At 39.7% G+C, this 22549-nt stretch overlaps 1 protein-coding gene across 1 annotated transcript in view; it reads left to right on the forward strand.

The window, feature by feature from the left end:
- The first annotated feature begins 533 nt into the window (after positions 1-533).
- The window catches only part of FILIP1 (filamin A interacting protein 1), a 112594-nt gene continuing 90578 nt past the window's right edge, over positions 534-22549 (forward strand). The window contains exon 1 of the mRNA XM_009895755.1: positions 534-755. The gene's annotated coding sequence lies outside the window, so the exon portion shown is untranslated. The remainder of the gene's footprint in view (positions 756-22549) is intronic.

The following is a 22549-nucleotide window of genomic DNA, read 5'->3' on the forward strand; positions in this document are numbered from 1 at the left end:
CTCAAGTGAAGTGCATACCTTTCAAATTATAAACTTCCTACTTGTCCTAGGAAAATCCTCACTGTATAAATAATTGAACTCATCTGCTGTGAACACAAGTATTCTTTCTCTAGCAGTCTAAAATATATGCCTAAATACACATCTTGTACTTAGTGCTTTAAATAGTAATTACTCCCGTGAAGTCACTGGAAGCCCTTAAAAGGATTTGACAGTTTCCCCACAATCTTCCAGTGAATGTAGTAGCTGGGCTGTGCAGTGCTACATCCACTGATAATTCAGCAGCTGAGGAACTCAGCAAAGCCTGCTCCAAACTTCTCAGCTGTTGACAGGCTTGACTTGCTGAGAACACTGGTTAAATATAGCACAAGCGAGCTGAGCTCAACAAAGTCATTGCTGTAACACTGTGTGAAGAGACCAGAAGAGGGGAAATACAATCTGAGAACTAAACTGCCAAAGCCTAACACCACCTAGCAACAGTTGAAAAAACTTTTAAACAAAAGTCTGGGTGAGACACAGACAGAGTATACCTCCTACTTCTCCTGCCTGGGATTTCTGCGGGAAGCAGCTCCGGTCTTCTCTTCTCTACCCCATTTCCTTCATTACTTCAGCTGCTGGTGGACCTAGAAAAGTGGGAAAAGTTTCTCTCTTTGTGTTCTCCTGGGCTGGATCAGTCTACTACTGTGGTAGTGCTGTGGGACGAGCTACTGGGATCTTGTGGTGTAAAGGATATATTCCTAGGTTCGTGTTGCTGACAGGTAAGACTGAGCTAACCACTCCAATGCATTCTTTCTAAAAGAAATTATTTTCTTTTCTAGTGACTATTGTCTCTTTCCTTCTACGGACAATCTTCTGCATGATTTGGAAATGTCAGTAGATGAAAGCTGGGATAAAAGTTTTAGATTTTTTTTTACGCTTTCATCACAGAAAAATGTTGCTTAAATAACTTTTGCAGTTCTTAAGCAAAATCAAGTAGCTAGTAGTAATACAAAAAAACATTTATAGAATTTGACACATATCTTGCTTATATCTGCTTACATGCTGACAGAATACAAACCAACATTTAAGAATAGAATACATATCAATCCTTACCAGTGATAGTCTAGCAGCTATTAAAACCAGTGACAGCCTGTGTGATAAGTAAGAGGAAATAGCCATTCAGTAACTGAATTAACTGAATACTTTGTGACCGAACGCATTTGTAGCTTTTGTTTCCTTCGTAACTTTTAGCGCAGGTACACCTGGCGCCTTTCGTACTGCCCTTGTGACAACAGCTCTTCGTTCTTCCTCTTGCACTTATTTACATAAAACGAATATTAACCTCTGCTCGATTGATTAACTGTATAATGCAACCGTCCTAAAAACTGACCTTATGTTTATTGTACCCAAGTGTGCTTGAGCTGGGTCATTGTTGTTAAAGTGTTTGTTTCTTTTAGCAAAATAAATGAGGAACCAGTTCTCAGATGTTTTACCCTGACAGCAGAATGGAAGTCTGTTTGTTGGAAATGCATATCCTATGGTCTTGTAACGGTCATGTAATTTAAGGGAGGAATTGCTTAGTATGATTTGGTTTGTCTAAACTGACAAAAGCTGTTTGGTCAATTGAAGAATGAATCCCCCCCACCCCATCTTTTAAAGCCATTTTCTCCAAACAAAAGAAATCTAGTATGCATGAATTTTTAAAAGACGTGCTGATTATGAATTCATATGCAATACGAATTCAGTTGTGAAGGCAAAGATTTAAAGAATGTGCTTAACCCCTGCAAAAACCCTCTTCACAGATTTATGTAGAATTGTCTCAGATGAAAAATATTTGTCCTGAAGAAGGAATGGACTGACTGAGTCTATGTTGACTGTCTGTGGTGTTTGACACTTAGTCTGTGGACTCTGGGGACTGCCTCAGGAAGATGAGAAGGTCTTGCTTCAGCTAAATAATTCTAGTTTCATCACTGCATACTATACAAATGACATCAATACCACATCTTAGCAGTGACATGCTTATAGATTGGATGAAATTAAAATACTCTGAAGCAACTTTGACTTGGTGGCTGAGAATGTAACTGCCTGTGAAACAATAAGATAAATGAAGTGTTAGGATGGAGGAAAATTCTTAAAAGCAAAAATAATATAGTTTACATTTTATTTCATAGCAAGGGGCACACTACTTGAGCAGTAAACAGGAATACTTTTTTGGTGGCCATGGATTAATGTGATAATCATTTGTGGAATTACTACAGCACTATGGTATCCCAAATCTAAATCTCAAAAGGAAACTTTGGTATTGCTTTTTAATATAAGTATATCCTGAGAAAATTATTTTTTCAGAAGAAAGCTGTACAGCGAGAACTAAAACTGAGACAATATGATTTGTACAGTTTTTGCCATCTTGACATTAGAGTGAAAATTACTGTTTCTTATTTTGACCGAGTTAATTGGCAAGTAATAAACTGTGGAGAAATGGCAAATTTGACCTTCTGAGTATATAGGGATGACAAAATCAGGGAAAATGCTATGCTAATTATTGACTGCTTTTTTGGAGTTAGTTGCTGCTCAGCATAATGTATGGCTTTACAATTTTACTTTTCTTGCACAATTTACTTTTAGCAAAGCTTTTAAAAGCAAAAGGCAAAATTATTAGCCTGATAACTACCAAATGAAGTCACTTTCGAACAGTCTGATAGTAACTTCCAGCTCTAACACATGGAGTTGTGGTTTTACGTACATCTGTCTTCCTTTCCACTTCAAAATGGAGGAGGCGGCTAAAATTACTCTTCTCAACAGGTGTCCACAAAGAGGCTCTGGGATTTTCCAATCAAATCTGTGGAATATGTAATGTGGCTATTCAACAGATGGTTTCATATTTGAAGAATAGCCAATTCTACTAATGACTACAGTGAAACCAAGCTCAATTTTATATCAAATCAAAAAGTAATTTAGGTTTTGGCGATACACTTCATTGTAGAGCTTTTCTTGGAAGACAAGTAGACATAGCATACCCATTTATTTTCCCCATTATATATTATTTTGATTTTGTTTATATTCCCATAACTGTGGAATGAATGGTGCGTTTCATGGTGCTAAAGACTGTGTATTCCTCCCAATCTGAATCCACTTCCAGACTCCGCCTGTGGCCCGTTCTTTCACCTTCATTACAGCAATATTATAATTTACGGCCTCTTTTAGCCATTCTAGCCACAGCTAAAGTCATCATCTTAACCGAGTGTTTTGTCATCACTTCAGTCTTTCAATCTCTTTATAGAGCGTCTGGTTCTTTTTAACACCAAATTCAAAGACCTGAAGTTCATCTTCAAACCTCAGCACTGTTCTGTCCCTGCCTACATCTGCCTTGATTTTCCCATACTCCTCCTGCTCATATCTGGTAGACTATTAACCTTCGGCTCTGGTGTTAACCGGTCCATCCTCTATGCTACTGGCTTTAGTAAGCTTGAAATCGACCTAATGAAATATGAGTTTTCTATAATGCCTCTCACTGTAGCACCTGACACTAATGTCATGGAAAGACTAAACTTGTCTACTAACAGAGCTGTTGTTGACCAAGGTAGGACTTCTGCAGGTATAGTTGTGTTTCCTGGAAGCAGCTTGTGGAATAAGCATAAATATATTGTGAAATCTCTATTTTTACTAGTATGCCCTGTTTTGTTCCTCTGGGTGACAATTTCGCCAGTGTAGCCATTTCCATACTAAAAGCTTTTTACTGATACAGGTGTATCAGTAAAACTCCTGATACAGGGTCTTTCTGTTGGCACAAATTCCACACGTGCTTAATTTAAGGCTTTTGGTAATCTCATCTAACTCATTTGATGTGCCCCCAGGAATAAATTAAGAATGTGCCTCAGAGCTGTGCTGAGTCAGAGGCCAGGTTTATTCCACTGAACTGAGAGTGAGATTTCCTTTGAATTTAATAAGATCAGGTCTTAGCATTCAATAATTAACAGATACATTTCCAGTCCCTCAGGAGCATTAACAAAGTGGATCATCTGTATTCCTGTCCAAATAATTTTTTTCCTAAGAGACATTTTACTTTTCCTCTAATTTCCTGTTTCTTCACTTCCTTTCTCAAGGTTTGTTGTTGCAGTTTGCCATACTATTTTAATATATAAACTGATTTATGGGGCAGGGATTTTGTCCTTCTACATGTCTAAAATGCCATTTGGAGAAATAGAGCTATAATATTTGAGAAGAAGCCAGATGAAACAAGAAGACAAATGAGAAGGAACTCTACTTCATCTATTCGTACTTTCTATTTCACAAAAAATATTTAGTATATAGAACCTAAGATTAGAACTGGAAGCTAGAATGATAAAATAATGTATGGGCTAAAATAATGATAATCTTTGTATAGGAAAGTGTAACTATTTCTTTACAAGAAACGCAAACACCTATAGTTTTCGGCTACATCACCTCATTCTGATGCTTTTCATTTTTAGCCATTTATCTGTCATTTCTCTCAGTGTTTTCTACTGAAAGTTGTTTCGTAATTTTATACAGAATGCTGGGAATTATTTGGGGAATACATTTTTTACTTTATATTGGAGGATATTGGATTACTGAAACAATTATTTAATAAAGAATTAAGATTTCTTCATCTCTCTTGTTCCCATTTAATAGCTAGTATTTGTACCAAGTTAGTGATACTAGAAAAATAAAGCATTTATAACACAATCTTGTGGTTATTCTCTGAGGTACCAGTGTCCAAAGGAGAGGAACAGTTGTACCTATTTCCTGTTCAGGAGAGACAGTAGGATTCTCTAATCATGTTGAAGACTGTGTGATACCTATTGTATTTGAGAAAATTGTGCCTTTCTGGATGCTTGATTAGATTTTTCCTTTTATGTTGGGTCTTTTTACCGAATCCTACACCTTCTGCAGGTAATCTCACTTCCTATATCACTTTTTATTCCTACCATCATAGCAAAATAAGTACTAATATCAATGCAGACAAAAAGTCTTCCTAAATTGGGACAGTGCCTTTTTTTTTAATTCAAGATTGTCATTCTCATTCTGCTTGGGCTGGACTACATCTCTGAATCTTTTCCACAAGTAAAGCATTGAAATTCTAACTCTAAAGATGATGTGTAATATTACATAGACTGTGGTCGCCTCCAAAATGGTTTACACACTTTGCAAGTACGGAGAAGGAGACAATTCCTACTATTAAAAGCATATATCCTGAAAGCGCAATTGCATTTTAATTTGAAAACATTCTTCTATAGATACACAGCTATTAAAGTACATGATTTACCCTGAGCTGTTTAGAGAGCAGTGTTCTGAGGCAATGAAATGGTATTGTTTTTTTCCCCCAGTTAATAGAAAATTGCTATATGTGGTGTTCTAGAACTGAGAAGAAAATTAAGAATTCCAACATCCAGTTCCTTAAAATTGCAGCTCTATGAGAGCTGAAACTTAATCAGAAATGTGCATAAGTGTGTGCATGTGTGTGTGCCTTTTGTAAGAAAAGCAATGCTTTTTGGCATTACAGAATGCATTGCTGAAGGAATGGGACAATCACATCCGAAGTACAGGGAAACAGACTGGAGCTTGTACTTTTTCCCTTAAATGGGCAACCCGTTGCATTGCTGTTAGCTGAGACAAGCAAAGGGGTGTGTGAATCTAAAAGATTGCTGTACATTGTCCGAACGATTTTCATTTCAAAGCTGATAAAATGTCAATTAAAATCTTAATTATCTATGATGTGACCAGACTCAGATATAAACCAGTGGGGTTTCAGAAAAAGAACAAAAAGCTCGATGAATTAGCAATAAACTTTTTGAGTTTGATTTATGTACTTTAAGAGCTCTTTAATACAGTAACAGTTGCTTTATTTGCTTTTCCTTTTTGGGGAAATGGTGTCAAGGCGTATAAACTTTTGTGATTTATGCTGTTCAAAAGTTTGTTCCAGTGCACATGTAAAAGCAATATTTTGGAAAATAAATCCATTTTCTATCTGAAGTCCACAGTATTTAGAGGCTTGTAGGTTTTGGGGGTGGGGAGGGGTATCTAACTACCTAGTGTTATGCCTGTGGACAGCAAGAGCTACAGGTCCACTAAAACTTTAAAAAAAATTGAGAAAAAGCGGATTCTACTGTAATAACAGAAAAGAATTTTTTAGAAGCTGTTTTTAAGGCTGCTCCTATGAAAAAAAAGTAATTGAAAATGAAAGATTATGTGTCCTTGGTACAAGAATTTTCGTTACAGTTTATCAGACTGCTTGCATTTTTCAGAAAATATAAAGCAAATGAAAGCAACAGAAAGCAGGAGGCTGCTAACAGTGTAATCGAATTGCTGCCAACTTGCCTTGTTTATCTAAGAGATCTCTGTGAAAATAAGGTCTTTCCCACACATGCATGAGTCATAGGATGTAATGGGGCTAAGCAGACTCGCTTCAGCTTTCTAATGCGAACATATCTAACCTAACCTGTTTTAATGCCTGTTCCTGTAACTAAATGAGCTCTAGCTTGACAACAGGAAGGGAGAAGTGGTGGTGAGTTCATGGTGCTATTTCAGTGCAATAACCTGAATGCTAAGGAAACGATGCAATTTCCATTTATTGGGAAAACTGCAGTTACTGTGACAACAAATATACACTAAAGAAAAACATATACAATTTGTCCTTAAGTTCAAATTTTGAACATAATAGATAGGATATTCATAAAATAATTCAAATTGTTGAAAATATATCCCTTTAAAAGCCATAAGCAGGACATAAATGAAAGGGTGGCAAAGCACATATGGTTAACTATGACTGGTTTGTTAATGGGCAGCCTGAAATTTAAAAAAAAAAAAAAAAAAGGCATATGTTTCTCATGCTAAAGCTATTCAATTCCTGTGTCTGTCATTCATACTTATCCTCAAAATCTTACTTTACTTGTTCCACCATCTGTAATCACAAAACCTCTCATATCTAACTTTTAAGATACAAGTTAGAGTAGTTCTTCTGTAGTGTCTTATTTCTCCTCCTTTTATTCTTCTACAAGGACTTCTGTAATAAAAAGTAACGCGAATCAGTTTCTCAATTTCAGTTCCTCAATCTGATAAAATTCTTTAGAGAAAAATAAACATTCTGATTTCTGACTCTGGGCAGGAGACAGAAGGAAGGGAACAATGCCATGCTAGATGTCCTCAAGCATGTCAAACATAGCGCAGAACAAGATGTCCCTTCTGCACAGAGGGACACACATGGCAACAGATCTCCTGAGTGACAGAGGAACCACGTGTTACAAGGCAGCTGGCTATGGGAACCACTGCCGCTTCGAGTGGCAGGAGCCAGAAGCTAGAACCCAAGTCACAAAAGGCATCACACTGCAAATAGTGAAAGGCGGGGTCATAGTAGCATGTCCTGCAAATGAGAGGTGCCACTTACGGAGTTGCAGAACCAGAATTCAGGTGGAAGGAACTGACCGAAGTTGTCCAGTCTCACTCAAAGTGGAACTAACTCCAGAGTCTGATCAGGTTGCTCAGGGCTTTGATTATTTTCAGTTATCTTGAGTACTTTTAATTTGTAATTATCCTAAGGTTTCACATCTTATTTGGATCACAAAGTTTTGAACATGGCTAGCCGAGGAATATTTTGCCAGTGATGATAATCAGTGTATCAAAATCTGTATGCTGAATAAAAGATGGATGGAGAGACGGTCGATAGTAACATAAATCACAGGCCTTTGGCACTTTCGCAATTGCAAAAGAAGCAATATCTGTAGAGATTTTTGTTTGATTTTGTTATGTTTGATGTGTTCTATGCACAAATAAGCATAATAAGAACCAAAAATCTTGTATGTCATTTTCTATCCTAGTTTACTCCAGCTTTTAGAATGCATACACTCCTCCTCCTCCTCCCTGACACATTCTGTTTGAAAGTCAAACATTTAGAATTAGGATGCCATTAAGGTGCCATCTCTCTCTGCAAAAGAATTCTGAAAAAAAAAAAAGGTTAAGTATATTCTGTCTTTATCTTTCCAGGTAGTTAAATAAGCTGAAATGCTAGTATTGAGATTGTCAGTAATAAGCAAATAAAGAAGGAAAACAGAGATGCTGCTTTTGAGGAAGGAAACCCTGGAGTCTGCCTCCACTGCCAAGTTCACTTTTCTTACCGAACATCTCTTTCCAATTGTATCCTAATCAGGAACAGAGCATCATGCACATATGGCAAACAGCATTCCTAGATGGAGTTCTGGTTAACCTGAGACTAGCTCAGGCTCTTTTGGTTTGGAAAAGCCCTTGCTTGTGGAAGCATCTAAATTTACCTGGTGGTGATTATGGTAGCATGAAGAAAGGACAAAGTAGTGGCCTTGTGGCACGCAAAGGGATGTGGCAGGCAGTCTTTCCATATAGGGTTTCTCATACCTATTAAGAATAAGCACTGAAGACAGGTATTATTCTTGTCTTTAGATGCATCAGTAAGTAACATTCTTAAAGCTGGATAGCGTAACTTAAATTTTGCCATCATCGGTAGAGTTGAGTGGAAAAAGGCTAGGGAATTCTCACAGCTGGTGGAGTACAGAAGTCTCAGATCCCATTGTACTTTTCTAGAGCAACCTCAGCACTTGCTGCAGAGAGGAACTTGAGGAGCTAATATGACTTGTGCACACACACGGGTCATACCAATTACCCTCACAGCTTTTTTTTTTAATTAAAAAAGCTCCCATATTCTCCAGTGAGAAATTTAGTGAGATTTAGGAAGAAGGGATCATGCTTTGAAAGACACCAAAACAGGCTAGGACAGACAAGAAGTGTTTCACACAAGGCCAGGAAGCTTAGTGTTTTAAAGCTAGGGGCCTGTAAACCATGGGTTAACCAGATAACAGCATCTTTAACTGCCCTGCCTTGAATACATATGGCCACTGATTTTAAAAGTAGCTTATGGGTTGGAGAGAAAAAATAGCTAAACTGATTTTCCCACTTTCAGAGAACACATTCTCAAACCCAAAATTATTTCGGAACAGCTTTTTATTAGAAAGATTGAGGGTGTACAATGTAAGTACCCTTGATATAGAATTTGATCTATTTGTAAATGGAAATACACAACAGGATTGCTGTGGTACTTGTTCAGAGTCCTCTCTGTGACAGTGACACAGCTGCCTGGCTCCAAGAAAACAAATTGCCATCGGTGATACTGGTTTCTAGCCCCTGATTAGTATTGCTACCAGCCACAAAACCTGTATCACCGCAGGTTTCTGAAAACTAATGAAGTGCTAGAAAAAATACATGATATTAGCTATAGACAGTGTAATGAGTTTCTCCTTAGCTTAGATGGCACAAAAGAAACACAGGAAGATATCAGAAATAAAACGAATAATCTATGTAAGTGTTCAGTGAATACCCTGAACATAAGACAACGGTTTGTTAAGGAGCAAGTAGAAAGGAAAAAATGCTGCATGCTACCGCTGTCAACTCAAAACATCCCTCCAGGACAGCACTGAGTATCTAAAAGTGAGGCAAGCATAACTGCACACAAGGTGGGCTAATTTAGATACCTCCAGCTTTAGTTGTATAAACAAAGACTAAATCACACGACAGGGAATAGGCTGCAAGAGTGACAGGACATCTGATGGATTGCTTATTAATCAGAAACACTTCACTAAATTCAGGTTCCCACTCCAAAATATTCGTGCCATGTTTGTAGTTTGTTGGTTATTCCTTTCAAATAATGTTACCTTAAAATGTGAGGTGCTAGGTACCCTACCGGGGGAGAGGAGGGCTGGTTAAATGGCTGGCTTTCACATCAGTGACTACTTGTATGAGTCTCAGCAAGTTATTTACTTCTACACTTTTAATAACACCTGGGATGTTACAAGAATAAATATAGTAGTGACTTTGACACTCTGAGATGTTGCAGTATTGAACATCATGTCAACAGCTTTGAATAAGGAGACTTAAATAGCTCTCCTTGGAAACCAGATTCTGCTGGGAGAAGTAGGAATAGAAGTTAAATTAGTCTGAATGACAAGAATGTGTATTTTTAGAGGAGCTCCCCAGAGGGAAGCATAGTTGTGCCCTGAGTTGCAGGTAGCAAGAAATCAGCCATACTGGTAAAGCACAGCAGAAAAAGGAAAGAGGGGGACCAGGGATGTGACCAGGAAGCTGTAAGAATGAAACCATACCAAAATAGAAGCCAAACTACTGTCAATACTAAGATGTTTCAGGAAAAACAAAACCATTCCCTTAGGTTCAGTTGTACCAGAAGTAATTCATCGCACAAAGATGGTGCTGTCAGCTCCTGAACTTCTTGCTATTTTGAGAGTGCTCAGGACAAGCTGCCTGGTACAAGAAGGAGGCTGCTGGGGGAAAAAAAATACAAGTTTGGAGGAAAAAGGACCTTTGAGGGAAGGAGTGGGCATGTTGGGACTGACCAAATTAGCTGGTGGTGGGGCAGCCCCAGAGGCACTGCAGCACTGGGGAGCGGCCACACAAACCCCATGTACTGGCTGGGGGAAGAGACAGCAGCTGGAAAATAGAAATGTCCTGTGGTGTTGCCTGTCTCCTGCAGGCCTGGCAAGCAGCCAGGTTTTCCAGTCCTGCCCACTTTGGTAAAGCAATGGTGGCAGCTCAGGTGACCCTCTTGTCAACGGAGATTTTTGGTAAAGATTTACCCTAGGGATTAGGTTGCCATTACATGACTCAGCTTTAATTAAAACCAGAGAAAATTAGAAAAAAACAGTCCTGATCGTTTCAAGAAAGTTGAAGTCTATGAGCTGTAGATGATCTGATGCCACGAGGTATTGCTTTAAAATCTCCTGAAACACAGCTTTGGAAGATTATCTCAAGATTTTGAATGTGTGCGGTTGGCAATACCAGTAGACAGAAGGGACAGTGAGTCTGAGAGCAGGGCAGAGTCCCACACTCATGTATGTACCACAGCACAGAACAGCCAGGCCAAGGTTTGCAACCACAGCTGCTGAAACACCACTAAAGTCAGTACATGTCTTCCACACCATGCCCTGCAACAGTGTAATGGCAGCGGTAACTGTGAAGGTAGGCCTGAAGCTAGTCCAGAAGAAAGTAAGAGGTCTGGAAATTATTTCTTAGTTTACTTGAGAACCTTCTCGGGGGGGGAAGAATGAGGTAATAAATGACCTTTCCTTGGATTTCATGGAAGGGAGGTCAAGTCTTTATTGTGAGAGCATCCTCTGATAAAAGATGAGAAATGTGGAAGTCCAAGTAGCCACCCACATACCTGGGTGTACCAGAACAGGTTGGGCAGGGACCACTGCTCTGCCTGTCCTGCTTTATTGTGAAAGGCAGTGAAAGCTGTAGTCCTCCCTTGGAGCATGATGCAGGGAAACATTGTGGGAAGATAAGGAGAATGGACCTACCAAAAAAAGGTAGGAAAGCAGTGAAAAATTAAAGTCTCCTGGGGTGGTTATATTAAGTGGCAAGAAAGAGGAGTGGAAAGGAAAAGAAACCAGTGGCACCCTTTTACATGATCTCAACTAGCTTTAGGAAACTACTTAATTTCTGTCAAAAAACAGGGGCCCATGGTTTTTGACAGCACCAAAAATTCTAGGGAGTTGCACTTGTACCATAGCGCTGTACTGAAATGTAGCAGCGTTTGAGCAAATGATTTAGCATTGTGGAGAGGGTAGCTTCTCTCCCTATGTACAACGGTAGCACCCATGTTCTTATAAAAAAAGACGTACCATTCTTTAACAGACCATGAGTTCAAAAGGTTTGTTTAAAGTCTCACAGTAGATTATAGCATATCAGGGTTTCAGGTTTTTTTAAGTTAGTTTTGTTTTGTTTTGTTTTGTTCTTTTTGTGGTTTTTTTTTTTCTTTTTTCTTTTTATAGTGAAGGAACAAAGTTATACCCTCAGGGTCTTGGATCTGCTGTCTCAAGGCTGAACCTGGTGTCTAATCAGTAAGGTCCCCTGGACAGCCTACTTAATTCTTGTTTTCCTGGTGTAAAAACAAGGGACTCTGAGAAATGGACAGCTAGTAACTTCATTTCGGTGTGGTCATTTCGTTGCCTCTTGAATCGAGCAGCTTAAGATGCTTGAAAACAACTCAGTGTATCTCCCCCAGAGGATACATATACATCACATCTCTGATGTGTCTAAGCTCCCTTGGCCTCTGTCCAGGAACATCCAGATTTCCTGACTCATGGCAATGTACCCTGTCTGGTTGTACTTCATTAGCAGCAGCTCAAAAATCAGAACAGTATTCTGCTGTTGCATAAGTTTTTCCAAGGAGTAAACAATAACACCCCGCCGCAAGCTTTATTACATTTATCTTGGAATTCAAGATCCAGAAGAGGCAGACACTTACTATTGTCTTTAATGGCAACCCAAAAAGACAGTAAGATGTTGTTATTTAATAAGTATTTTAAGGATAGCTTAGTACCTTATTAATTAAGTGTTCAGAAAAGGAAGAATAAATGCTACAGAAGCTACTATAAGCAAATAATTTTTCTTCCAGGTGAGAAACATGGTTATGATTTTTTATTGTCATTTCAATTTTGTTGTTATATCAACACTTGCACACTAAAATGGTGAGGGTAAATTTAGGGCTACAGAAGCTGAGAATAGTTAGAAGGGAAAGTTACATTTTATTAGAATAGTAACATACTGTTCAGTAAGTCCTATTTTAGATAGCTCTTCTTTACTTGCATCTCAAGCATTTGTTTAAAACATTTTAAAAGCAGTAGCATTATCAACTCACTCAAAGCAGGTTTGGAAATAAACAGGCCATGACTATTAATGGGGTTCATTAAAAGAAAACTCTGTCTGACTCTGAAATCTATTTTGGAGCTACGATTGCTCCACTCCCCTGCTTGTGGCATGATGCAGCTGCTCTTTCTTTAATATTTTTGCTGACAGCTACAGCTGACAGATAACATTTCAGTTCACCCCAACATCAACCCTATCTCAAGGCTCCCTTACTTAGACTGAAAATGCTGCCTTCATCATGGCTTTACCTGCATCACAGTGCAACTCTCTAACTATGGAATTACTCATACTGATCACTTGTAATAAAGCACATATAGGTGGTGATGCATGAAAAAATAATTTCAGGAAGCGAAGCCCAAAGACCAGAGAACCTGAGTGGGGTCAGTGAGAAGGGGGTACAGGAATACAGTAACCAATATATTACAATGCAGTCACTCTCTAAAAGGCTGCAGTTAAGAGTTTTCTTTGTATGAAATACCAGAGGAGGCAGTAGTTTCCTATGGGAACACATAAGCAAAGTGTCAGAGGATTTCACAGCCTCGGGGGCAGGCACAGCTCCAGCCTGGGTGAGGGTGGCGGGCAGGAATAGGGCTGCAGTCGGATCATGAGTTGGGGGAACGCATCAGCCACCCCACAGTTGCTACTAGCACAGCAACAGCTCCTCTCCTTTCCCTTACTTCATCTCTCCTCCCACATTCTAAGAAAATGGGGCCCAGAATCTGGGAATGAAAAATATATTGCATATGTAGCTATGCAATATGTCCATTGATATTTTTTAACATTACATTATTAGTCACCTTATATCTTTGTTATTGTAGTTTTAGTTATATTTGTTATCATAGTCAATATAAAAAATATTTTATCCATCTTAATGTATAAACCCCTAGCAAACAAGATGATTTCTTGGTTCATAAAAGTTTTCAGGTAATCATCAATCACTCAGTAATACTGTGGTGGTTCACCCACAAAAGAAACTTTTCACAAATGGTTTCCTCCCAGACAGAAAACAAGAACTATTACAGTGCTCCCAGTTCTGCCCCTGAACCTCTGAAGCTGTAAGAGAGGAGAAGAAGAAGGTGGAGGATAGGTTTCAGAAGCAGCCAGCATGTAAGAGAGGGACCCAAAGAGAAAAGTGGAAAGGAGGCATTGCTCAGTTAGTCGTTCAAAGGAATTCCCAGGAAAATAATTTATGATTAAGACTGTGCATATATCTGTACTTTTTTGACTGACATCTGAATCTAAAAAATAAAAGCAAATAAATGCTTTGCTATGGTTTTTCAGGATTTGCAGTGAGGCACATTAGATTTTGTTTGAATTAAATATTTTACCAGACTGCAAAATGCTGTTTTTATTATGGGGCTCTTCTAGCAAAATTTAAAGAACAGGGAGGCAAGTGAGAGGTTGGAACAGCAAAATGCTGTTTTTGTTATGGGGCTCTTCTAGCAAAATTTAAAGAACAGGGAGGCAAGTGAGAGGTTGGAACCATGAAAAAAAAACAAATTAACCCAGAAAGGAGAAGGTTAGAATACTTCATTGCTACAATATAGGGATAAAAAGACAGTCTTCCACCTCCCAGAAAAATACTTTAAATACAAGGTTTTCTGAGATAGCTGCTTCACCCTTCACAGAAAAAAATAAATGTCTACTTTGTATGAAATACTTAAATATTCACTGGAGCAAGAGCTCACACTTGGGAAGACTCGAAGCTACATGCAAAGTCGTAGAGTTGTCCTTACTTCCTGTGACCCAAAACTCATGCATTTGTATTCAAATACAAATTTTGAATCATGAAAACATTTTGAACAACAGTTTCTTTCTGTATAGTAAGAACTTAAAACACTACTTTGCCAGGGAATTGGGACATGTAGAATAAGAGGGCAGAGAAACCATTTTCTCATCATTTTTCTGCTTCACTCTGATAGTACCACTGACTTCTTGTGATGTTAGTGTGAGGAAAAAAAGATCGGAAATACCAAAAGGAACTGTTTCTGCAGTTCGTACATTCCATTTTATTTTTTTGTTTCTCTGAAACTTTATACTGAATTTGACCCAAATCTGCTTCACAGTACTCAAACCCATGCTTTTAGGTGGGATGAGTTGTTTACTAGAAGATACTGCCAAGCATAATTTCAGCTTCAGGCTCTAATCTAATCTAATGTTCTGCTTCCAGTCCCCCTGTGGTGGGAAACCTCAAGGGGCAGAGCCTTGGCAGTAGGATGAATGCGTAGCTGTAACACCAAGGGCTAGGTAAGAAAAGCACATCCTTGAACCATTAGAGATCATGTGCAGGTATCCCAGCCCTTCTCTCAGCCAAGGAACTGATTTAGTGCTGGAGAACATTGCCATTAACCTCATATTACCATTTCTCGCCATAGAAAGAACCTAAGCAGGCACAAAACTATCATTAAAAAAAAAAAAACCAAAAACCACCAGTACAAATAAATAATATGGTGTCACTATACTATGAAGAAAGCAACGAACCTAGTTTTTCTGTGAGTCCAGTGATGATACTAGATTATGTAGCAGTTGACAGTTTAAGAAATACCTAGTGTAAGTACTGTTGTATTTTAATTTTGGTTTATTTTGTCTTCTTTCGTACAACTCTCCTTCCACAGGCTGCTCACAGACAGCAAAAACTTTGCAATTCTGTCATGCAGTTCAGTGGAATCATTTGGATTCTAACTCTGAGGAGAAGCATTTCATCTGTGTAACCCCTAAAATCAAAACAGTTTCTTTATGGAAACAAGCCTGCCTTAAACAGCTTGCATTAAAAGTCCATTGTAGTTAATAGGTCAGAATTCCCAAGGACATCGCAGAAAAGTCTGGCAGAGTGTCAGAGAGGTTAATCTCAAAAATGCTGTCATAGAGCATTGCAGGCAGGAAAAAATAAATTGCAGACATTATGTTATTTTTATATATTTTCAGAGTGCTGCCAAAATAGGTCATTTGCAGATCAAATAAAGGAAAAAATTTAGCAAGTTTGGCTGAAACCATTATAAGGAATATTAATAAATTTCTGAGGGCATCTTTGAGAATGCGCTGTGTATGTCAGCTCACTGATCATGACTATATCCTTTTTTCATGTACTCTCTAAGAAAATGTTAAATCCACTGAGAATAAGATAGTGAAAGTCAGAACAGACACTACTTCTGATGTTTCAGTTACAACCAAAAATATATGGAAAATATGATTTAACTTAATAAAACCTCTGTCTTTAGCATCTTTAAAAATGCTCCTTTTTGAACACGGAACGGAGGGAATGGATTTGTTGATAAGCAGTCTTATCAACATAGATAGGTACTCAGTCTCATCTGTTTAATCTAGAAACAGAACTAGTTGGTCTAAGTCAACTGCTTCAGTTGCTTTCTCTTAAATATTCATTCTGAATCCTTCCTAAAAGTAATAAGAAAACTGGGAAAAATCAGGATGTTCCATGCAGATACTTCTGTGAGGCTGGCACAGATTTCTCTGATCTAGAAAATAAGCTGAAAGTCTGCTAAGAGGTGTTTGAAGGACTTCTGTTAGTCTCAGGTTTTGTCATTGCATCAGCAAAATATGGCTAATCAACTGGGAATTAGCAATAGATGAAAATTGGAAATATAAATGTGACCAGATATTAAATACGGTATTAAAAGTTTAGGTATGCCAATCAACTTGCAAATGCTGGGACATGGTAGAGAAGATATACTACAGAGCAAGCTGATAACAAGACCTCTATCTAATTTGCCTGACATTTTTCATTAAGAAATCTAGTCTTGCATGAAACCCAGTTGTTTACAGCTTTGCCAAACTTTATTTGTTCAGGCTGGATGTCTGGCTGAGTCTGAATTGGTTTTGGAAGTTTCAACTAGAATGCTTTGAGCATTTCTAAGAATGAGATGAGAGAAAATTTTTGTTTTGCCCATGTGAAAACAATCCCATAACCATTTTGCTGAAGAGCTTTAATGTCTCCATGTTCCATAGTGATCTATTGAAATTCAGCCAGGAAGCTGCTCTGTGGTAGCGAATCGACTTTTGCCATCCCTGTGAAAATTATGCCAGGCTAAGAGCCACTGAAAAAAGGACGCCAAGGACATCTGCTAGAGATTTGTGGCTAACTTCTCAGAATAGCCCACATATGCTGATGCTGGCCCAGTTCCTCACATCTCACCTGTTGCAGCTGGCTTATGCACATACCATTTCCAGAGAGCACCTCTGTCTCAGGGTTACAGGGCTACGCAGTACTCTTCCCCCAGTTACCTCTGCACCTGATGCTACAGCACTACAGCACAAGAACTGAGGTGAAGGATCTTGGTTCTTCTGTTTGGCGAATACTTCCTCAGCAGAGCCTGCGCCACGGTGGGAAAAAATGTGTGGACAGCATGATTGCCCTTGCTGATAGGGAAGGACACTGGGATGGAATAGCACTGTGACAAGCACTTTGTACTTGTCAGTCAGGATCTCTTTGCCAGTGATAGGTATTGTCCATCACCTTTGCCGTGGGATGGAAGCACTGTCTTCGGGAATGCAGAGGATAATCAGCAATCACAATGACACTTTGCCAGTGTCAACATGCTTTTATTAGTAATTTATCTGGATCTTCAGTTGACTCATTTGGAATCAAAATTGTCTCAGTTCATGTCTCATTTCATGTCTCTCTGTGGTCTGAGCTTTGTGTCACTGCTCTGTTTGCCATTCACCATTGCCTGCCAGGCTGAGCTAGACTTCTCTCTGGGTGCCAGTGTCCTCCTCGGCTGACCTTCCAGCTGTGAGCTTTGGAAGTGATTGTCTCCGATCCCTTGCTAACAGCTGCAGCAGCATAGAGTCCAACATCACCCATCTGCATGGCACCATACTTCCCTGCAAAGCTGTCTTCTCAGTTCTCCCCTTTGGATTTGGCCACAGGCAATTTTTGAGGCAGTTTGCTCAACCTGCTTTACTTTTGTAGAAACATTTCTGGTAGCTGCTGTTCCCATATTTTTACCATGCTTGCTGTTCCTCTTTTCTCTGCTGCACTCGCCCTCAGGAATTCATTCCATCTGACTGTGCCATCTGTCAGAGTGCTTCTCATTTGCTTGCCCTCCTCTCAAAAATAGGGCTTTGCAGTTCTGCTGTGGTTTTGTAGAGCAACAATACATGTTTCCATTTCTCACAGTTTTATCCTTGTTTGAAAGCAATGTGATAACAGCCATACAGAAACTGTTAAGAATTTATGGATGACACATTGGCTATGTTTGCTATCAGGAAATTAAACGATGATGATGCCATTTCTCTGACCCTCAGTCCAATTGTCACTGGCTGGTCATGCCTACATTATTAAACTTCCTCAGCCTTCACAACAGGTTGGCTACATCCAGGCTGCCAGCCCCTGGCTAGGCTGGTCCCCAGCCAGGGCTAATTCCTGAACCATTCCAGGAAGACCACTGGTTACTCTGTGCCAAAATTTTGACCAAGCCTTGGCACTGTTTAACCTACTAGTTTAGATGTAGTCCTCATGTCATACTCATCTGAACGCATCAAATGCCTGGGATCATCTGAACAATCACATAAACCCCTTTCTGCACTATAAAGACCTATTTTATTATTATTGAATCAGACTTCTCTAAGATTACAGATAGAGTGACTACTTTCCAAGAATATTTTCAACTTCCAACACTGGAAAATTCTAGCATTGGAAAAATTTTTGTGACACATGTTTAAACTGATTTTTTAGTTGGTTCCTGAGGCATTATTTTAGTATCTCCTCTGCATGCACCTTTGTTTTCTTTCTACTTCTCTGCTTCAAATGTCTGTTTCCTTGTTCTCCTTTCATTAGATGAGTTTAAAAAAAAAAAACCCAAACAATTTTAATTAAGCTCAGGGACCAATGTTTCCACCTGAACTATTGTAATTAACGAGCATAGCAGATGATACTTTGGTCAGATGAGTCAAAGCTAGTAACACTTCATTGGGTCTTCTTAGTTCCTCATGGACAAACAGTGCTTAGAGCTACAGGCACAATTGTGCACAGGATTTCACAGGACTATCTCCTTTTCAAAAGAAAACACGCAAGCAAGGAAAAAAATGCCAGCAAAAGGCTTATTTTAACCATATGTAGTTTTGGAGGACTGTCTTTTATTGAACAGGAGTTCAATGAGTAATGTAAAAACCTCATACAGGTAATTCTAAGCCCTGTCAGAGAAGAGAATAATAAGAATTTATTGATGCATCAACAGCTAAACTGTAAACAGACAACAAACCAGCCAGAAACTCAAATGACCACTTTGAACCTTTGGCTTCAGCATAACGGAGCACTCAACTTTTATGTAGTGGGAACATCAGGCTATGCATGGCTTTCTACACTGTTCCATGTGGAAGTAGAGCATTGGGGTTTGCAGCAACTTGCAAGGATTCGATGCCAGCTGAATCCCTTTGCCCTCCTCTCCTGTGAAAGGACAGTGGCGGTGCCTTAACGTCCCAGGAGTTCTCCCTGTTAGTGAAGCAGAACCTCAGAGGCAACTCCATCCTAAAGTGATAGCATGAAGTAAAAAAGACCACCCCTCTTCTTGCATAAGTTTCCAATGCCCCATGTACAATACATATTTTGTTAAAATTAGAATTGAATATATCACAATTTTAAAGCAAACAAAAAAGACTTTTATTTGCCAACATCCTCATTCAAATCCTTCTCCAAGAGCTGATGAAATCATCTGACATAAAGCAGAGCAGAGGCTGCATTCTTTAGAGAGCTTTGAGTGATGCGTATTTTACCAACTCATCCATGAGAAAGGGATTCTTGAACAAAACGGCTAAGTAAAAGAAGAGATCATTTTAAAAATATGCTTATGTGGAATTTTAGCTGTGACATGCACTGTGAACATCGCTAATGATTTCAGATATCAGACTATTCTGCAATTAAGCAGCAATTCAATACACTTTTAAATTGTAGCTCTGAAAACACAATTTATGATTCTGGTACTTTTATCTTAAATATCTTTCTGGCTTAAAAAAAATTAGGATACAGATTGTTTAAAAACTTAAAACTCTAGCCCTAATTCAGCTGAAGTTTCTGAAGAACAACAATTACATCAATAAACATAAATCATAGAGTCATTGAAGCATAGAACCATAGAATAGTTTGGGTTGGAAGGGACCTTGAAGATCATCTAGTTCCAACCCCCCTGCCATGGGCAGGGACACCTCCCACTAGACCAGGTTGCTCAAAGCCCCATCCAGCCTGGCCTTGAACACTTCAAGGGATGGGGCATCCACAACTTCTGTGGGCAACCTGTTCCAGTGTCTCACCACCCTCACTGTAAAAAAATTTCTTCCTAATAGCTAATCTAAATCTGCCCTCTTTCAGTTTAAAACTCTTGGTTCTCATCCTGTCACTACACTCCCTGATAGGGTGCCTCTCCATCTTCCCTGTAGGACCCTTTCAAGTACTGGAAGGCTGCTATAAGGTCTCCTGGAGCCTTCTCTTCTCCAGGCTGAACAACCCCAACTCTCTCAGCCTGTTTTCATAGGAGAGGTGCTCCAGCCCTTGGATCATCTTCATGGCCCTCCTCTGGATCTGCTCTAACAGGTCCATGTCCTTCTTATGCTGGGGGCCCCAGAGCTGAGGGCAATACTCCAGGTGAGGTATCACGAGAGCAGAGTAGAGGGGCAGAATCACCTGCTCAACCTGCTGGCCACGCTGCTTTTGATGCAGCCCAGGATATGGTTGGCTTTCTGGGCAGTGAGTGCACATTGCTGGCTCATGTTGAAATTCTCATCCACCAACACCCCCGAGTCCTTCTCCACAGGGCTGCTCTCAATCCGTTCTCTGCCCAGCCTGTATTTGTGCTTGGGATTGCCCCGACCCACGTGCAGGACCTTGCACTTGGCCTTGTTGAACTTCATGAGATTTTCATGGACCCATTTCTCAAGCCTGTCCAGGTCCCTCTGAATGGCATCTGTTCCCTCCAGTGCCTTGACCACACAGCTTGGTGTTGTCAGCCAAGAAGCTGAGGGTGCACTCAATCCCACTGTCCGTGTTGCCAACAAAGATGTTGAACAGCACTGGTCTCTAAATATATGTAAGATTCAGATCATTGCTATCAAGATAGTCACCTTTAATTTTAGGTGCTTGAGGCATTATCAAAAGCTTAAAAATATTACTGAAAAGAGCGCTGTGACATCTGTGCCATGGCACGCAACTCATTCGCATGCCCAGTGACAAACAGTATGCTCTGCCCTTCTTTCTGTCCACCGGAACATTTGATTTTGGATTAATTTAAGGGTGTGGCACGTGCTTTTGAGATAACATTTTGCAGTTCCCTGCTGCTCTGTTCTTGTTTTCAGGCCCATTAAATACTGTTTTGCAAGAACAGCTTTCCCATTTGAACTGCTCAGTAATGACAACAATTTTTTGTGGTTTAAGACTAACATAAGCCAATTCCAGAGCACCTGCTGGGAGACACTATGACTTTTGTGTACTTCAGCTGAGGATACAGTTAGGTTGCATTGTTGCAGGGTATGAACTACATTTTTTCTTCTAAGAATAGAAATCTTTTGCATTCATACAATAAAGGAAACATAACATTTACATTCAAAACAATTCAATAAAAGCATCCTTGGTGAGATAACAATACATTTTTCATGTCAGAACTATAGTTGGATAAAGAAGCCTGCTTTCAAGGGCCACAGCCAAGCTACAGTAATTTAAAATAGCTGAGGATAAAGTCCTTCAGTTTTAGGTCCATGTGCTGTCATAAGCAATCAAACAAGAAGAGGCAAGTTTACTAAATCAGTAGTAAGCCACTGACTAGTTTTCCCAAGGTGATGTTTAAGCCTCGGGCTCTCTGTGCCAACCCCTGCAATTCAGTCAGCTGCAGGGAACTCCACAGCATAATTTGTGGCAGCTGGGGACTGCGTGTGTGCTCTGCTCTGGGAAAGCAAACAAACCAACCAACACACAAACCAGCGGCCAAAAGCAGATAGCCAGGGAGAACAAGTGCAGGGCAAGGATCTGAAAGTTCCCCTGAGCACTGTCCCTGCCTCCAGCTATTTTCAGTTTAAGAGATTGCCTGAAAATGATGTGGTTTATCTGGTTAGCAAGCATAAGTGAGTATTTCTTCCAAGTATTTCTACTGTCTCCCTCCAAGCTATGTTAACTTCTGCATCCATGGACAAGGTGTTCTGCAGCTCTGCTGTTCAGTGTGTGAATAACCACCCCATTCTTTTTGTCCGTGGAGACTGCTTCAAAGACCATGTAAAGCAAAAATAACCAGCCAAAGAGAGCAGGTGCTGGGACATGACAGGGGCATAGACCTACTAGAACTAGAACTACAGTTCTACTAGAACTATGGATTTGAGAGATGTCAAAGTCACCCACCTTCCTGGCTTCCTTCCTTCGGAGACACTGCCAAGATGAGAGGCAGTCACCTCCAGACCCCTGCGGAGCCCAGCTCCCCGAGCTATGGACGAGCAAGGAAGGGTGAAGGCAAATGCTCTCTGGCTGCCATGATCCACAGAAATGATAACTCCAGGAGATTCTTGAGAACAGGTTTGCCTCTCACAGCTGAAGAATAATAAACCTGCACAGGAAATTCTTGTCCAGGGATCTAGATCTAGAATTAGCACCGTAAACTTTCTGACCACCCTAAGACTGTTTCCCCATAATATTTCAGAGGAGCACAGAAACCAGCAGTCCTCAGGGAGGCTCTACTGTACTCATACCAGTCGTAACGGAGACTTAAAACCGACAGTGCTGGAGATTCCTCAGTGACGCCACGTCTTGTATCTGATAAACAAACCTGAATAAAATAATGTGGCCCATTAGGATTTTCTCAGGCACCTTTCAGGGTCCCAATACTTCTTTGTTGACTCACTTGTGAAATAAGTTCAAGATCTTTGCCTTGTCAGTGTTCGG

The sequence above is a fragment of the Charadrius vociferus genome, unplaced genomic scaffold (genome assembly GCF_000708025.1).
Source record: "Charadrius vociferus isolate BGI_N301 unplaced genomic scaffold, ASM70802v2 scaffold362, whole genome shotgun sequence".
NCBI classification, from domain to species: domain Eukaryota; kingdom Metazoa; phylum Chordata; class Aves; order Charadriiformes; family Charadriidae; genus Charadrius; species Charadrius vociferus.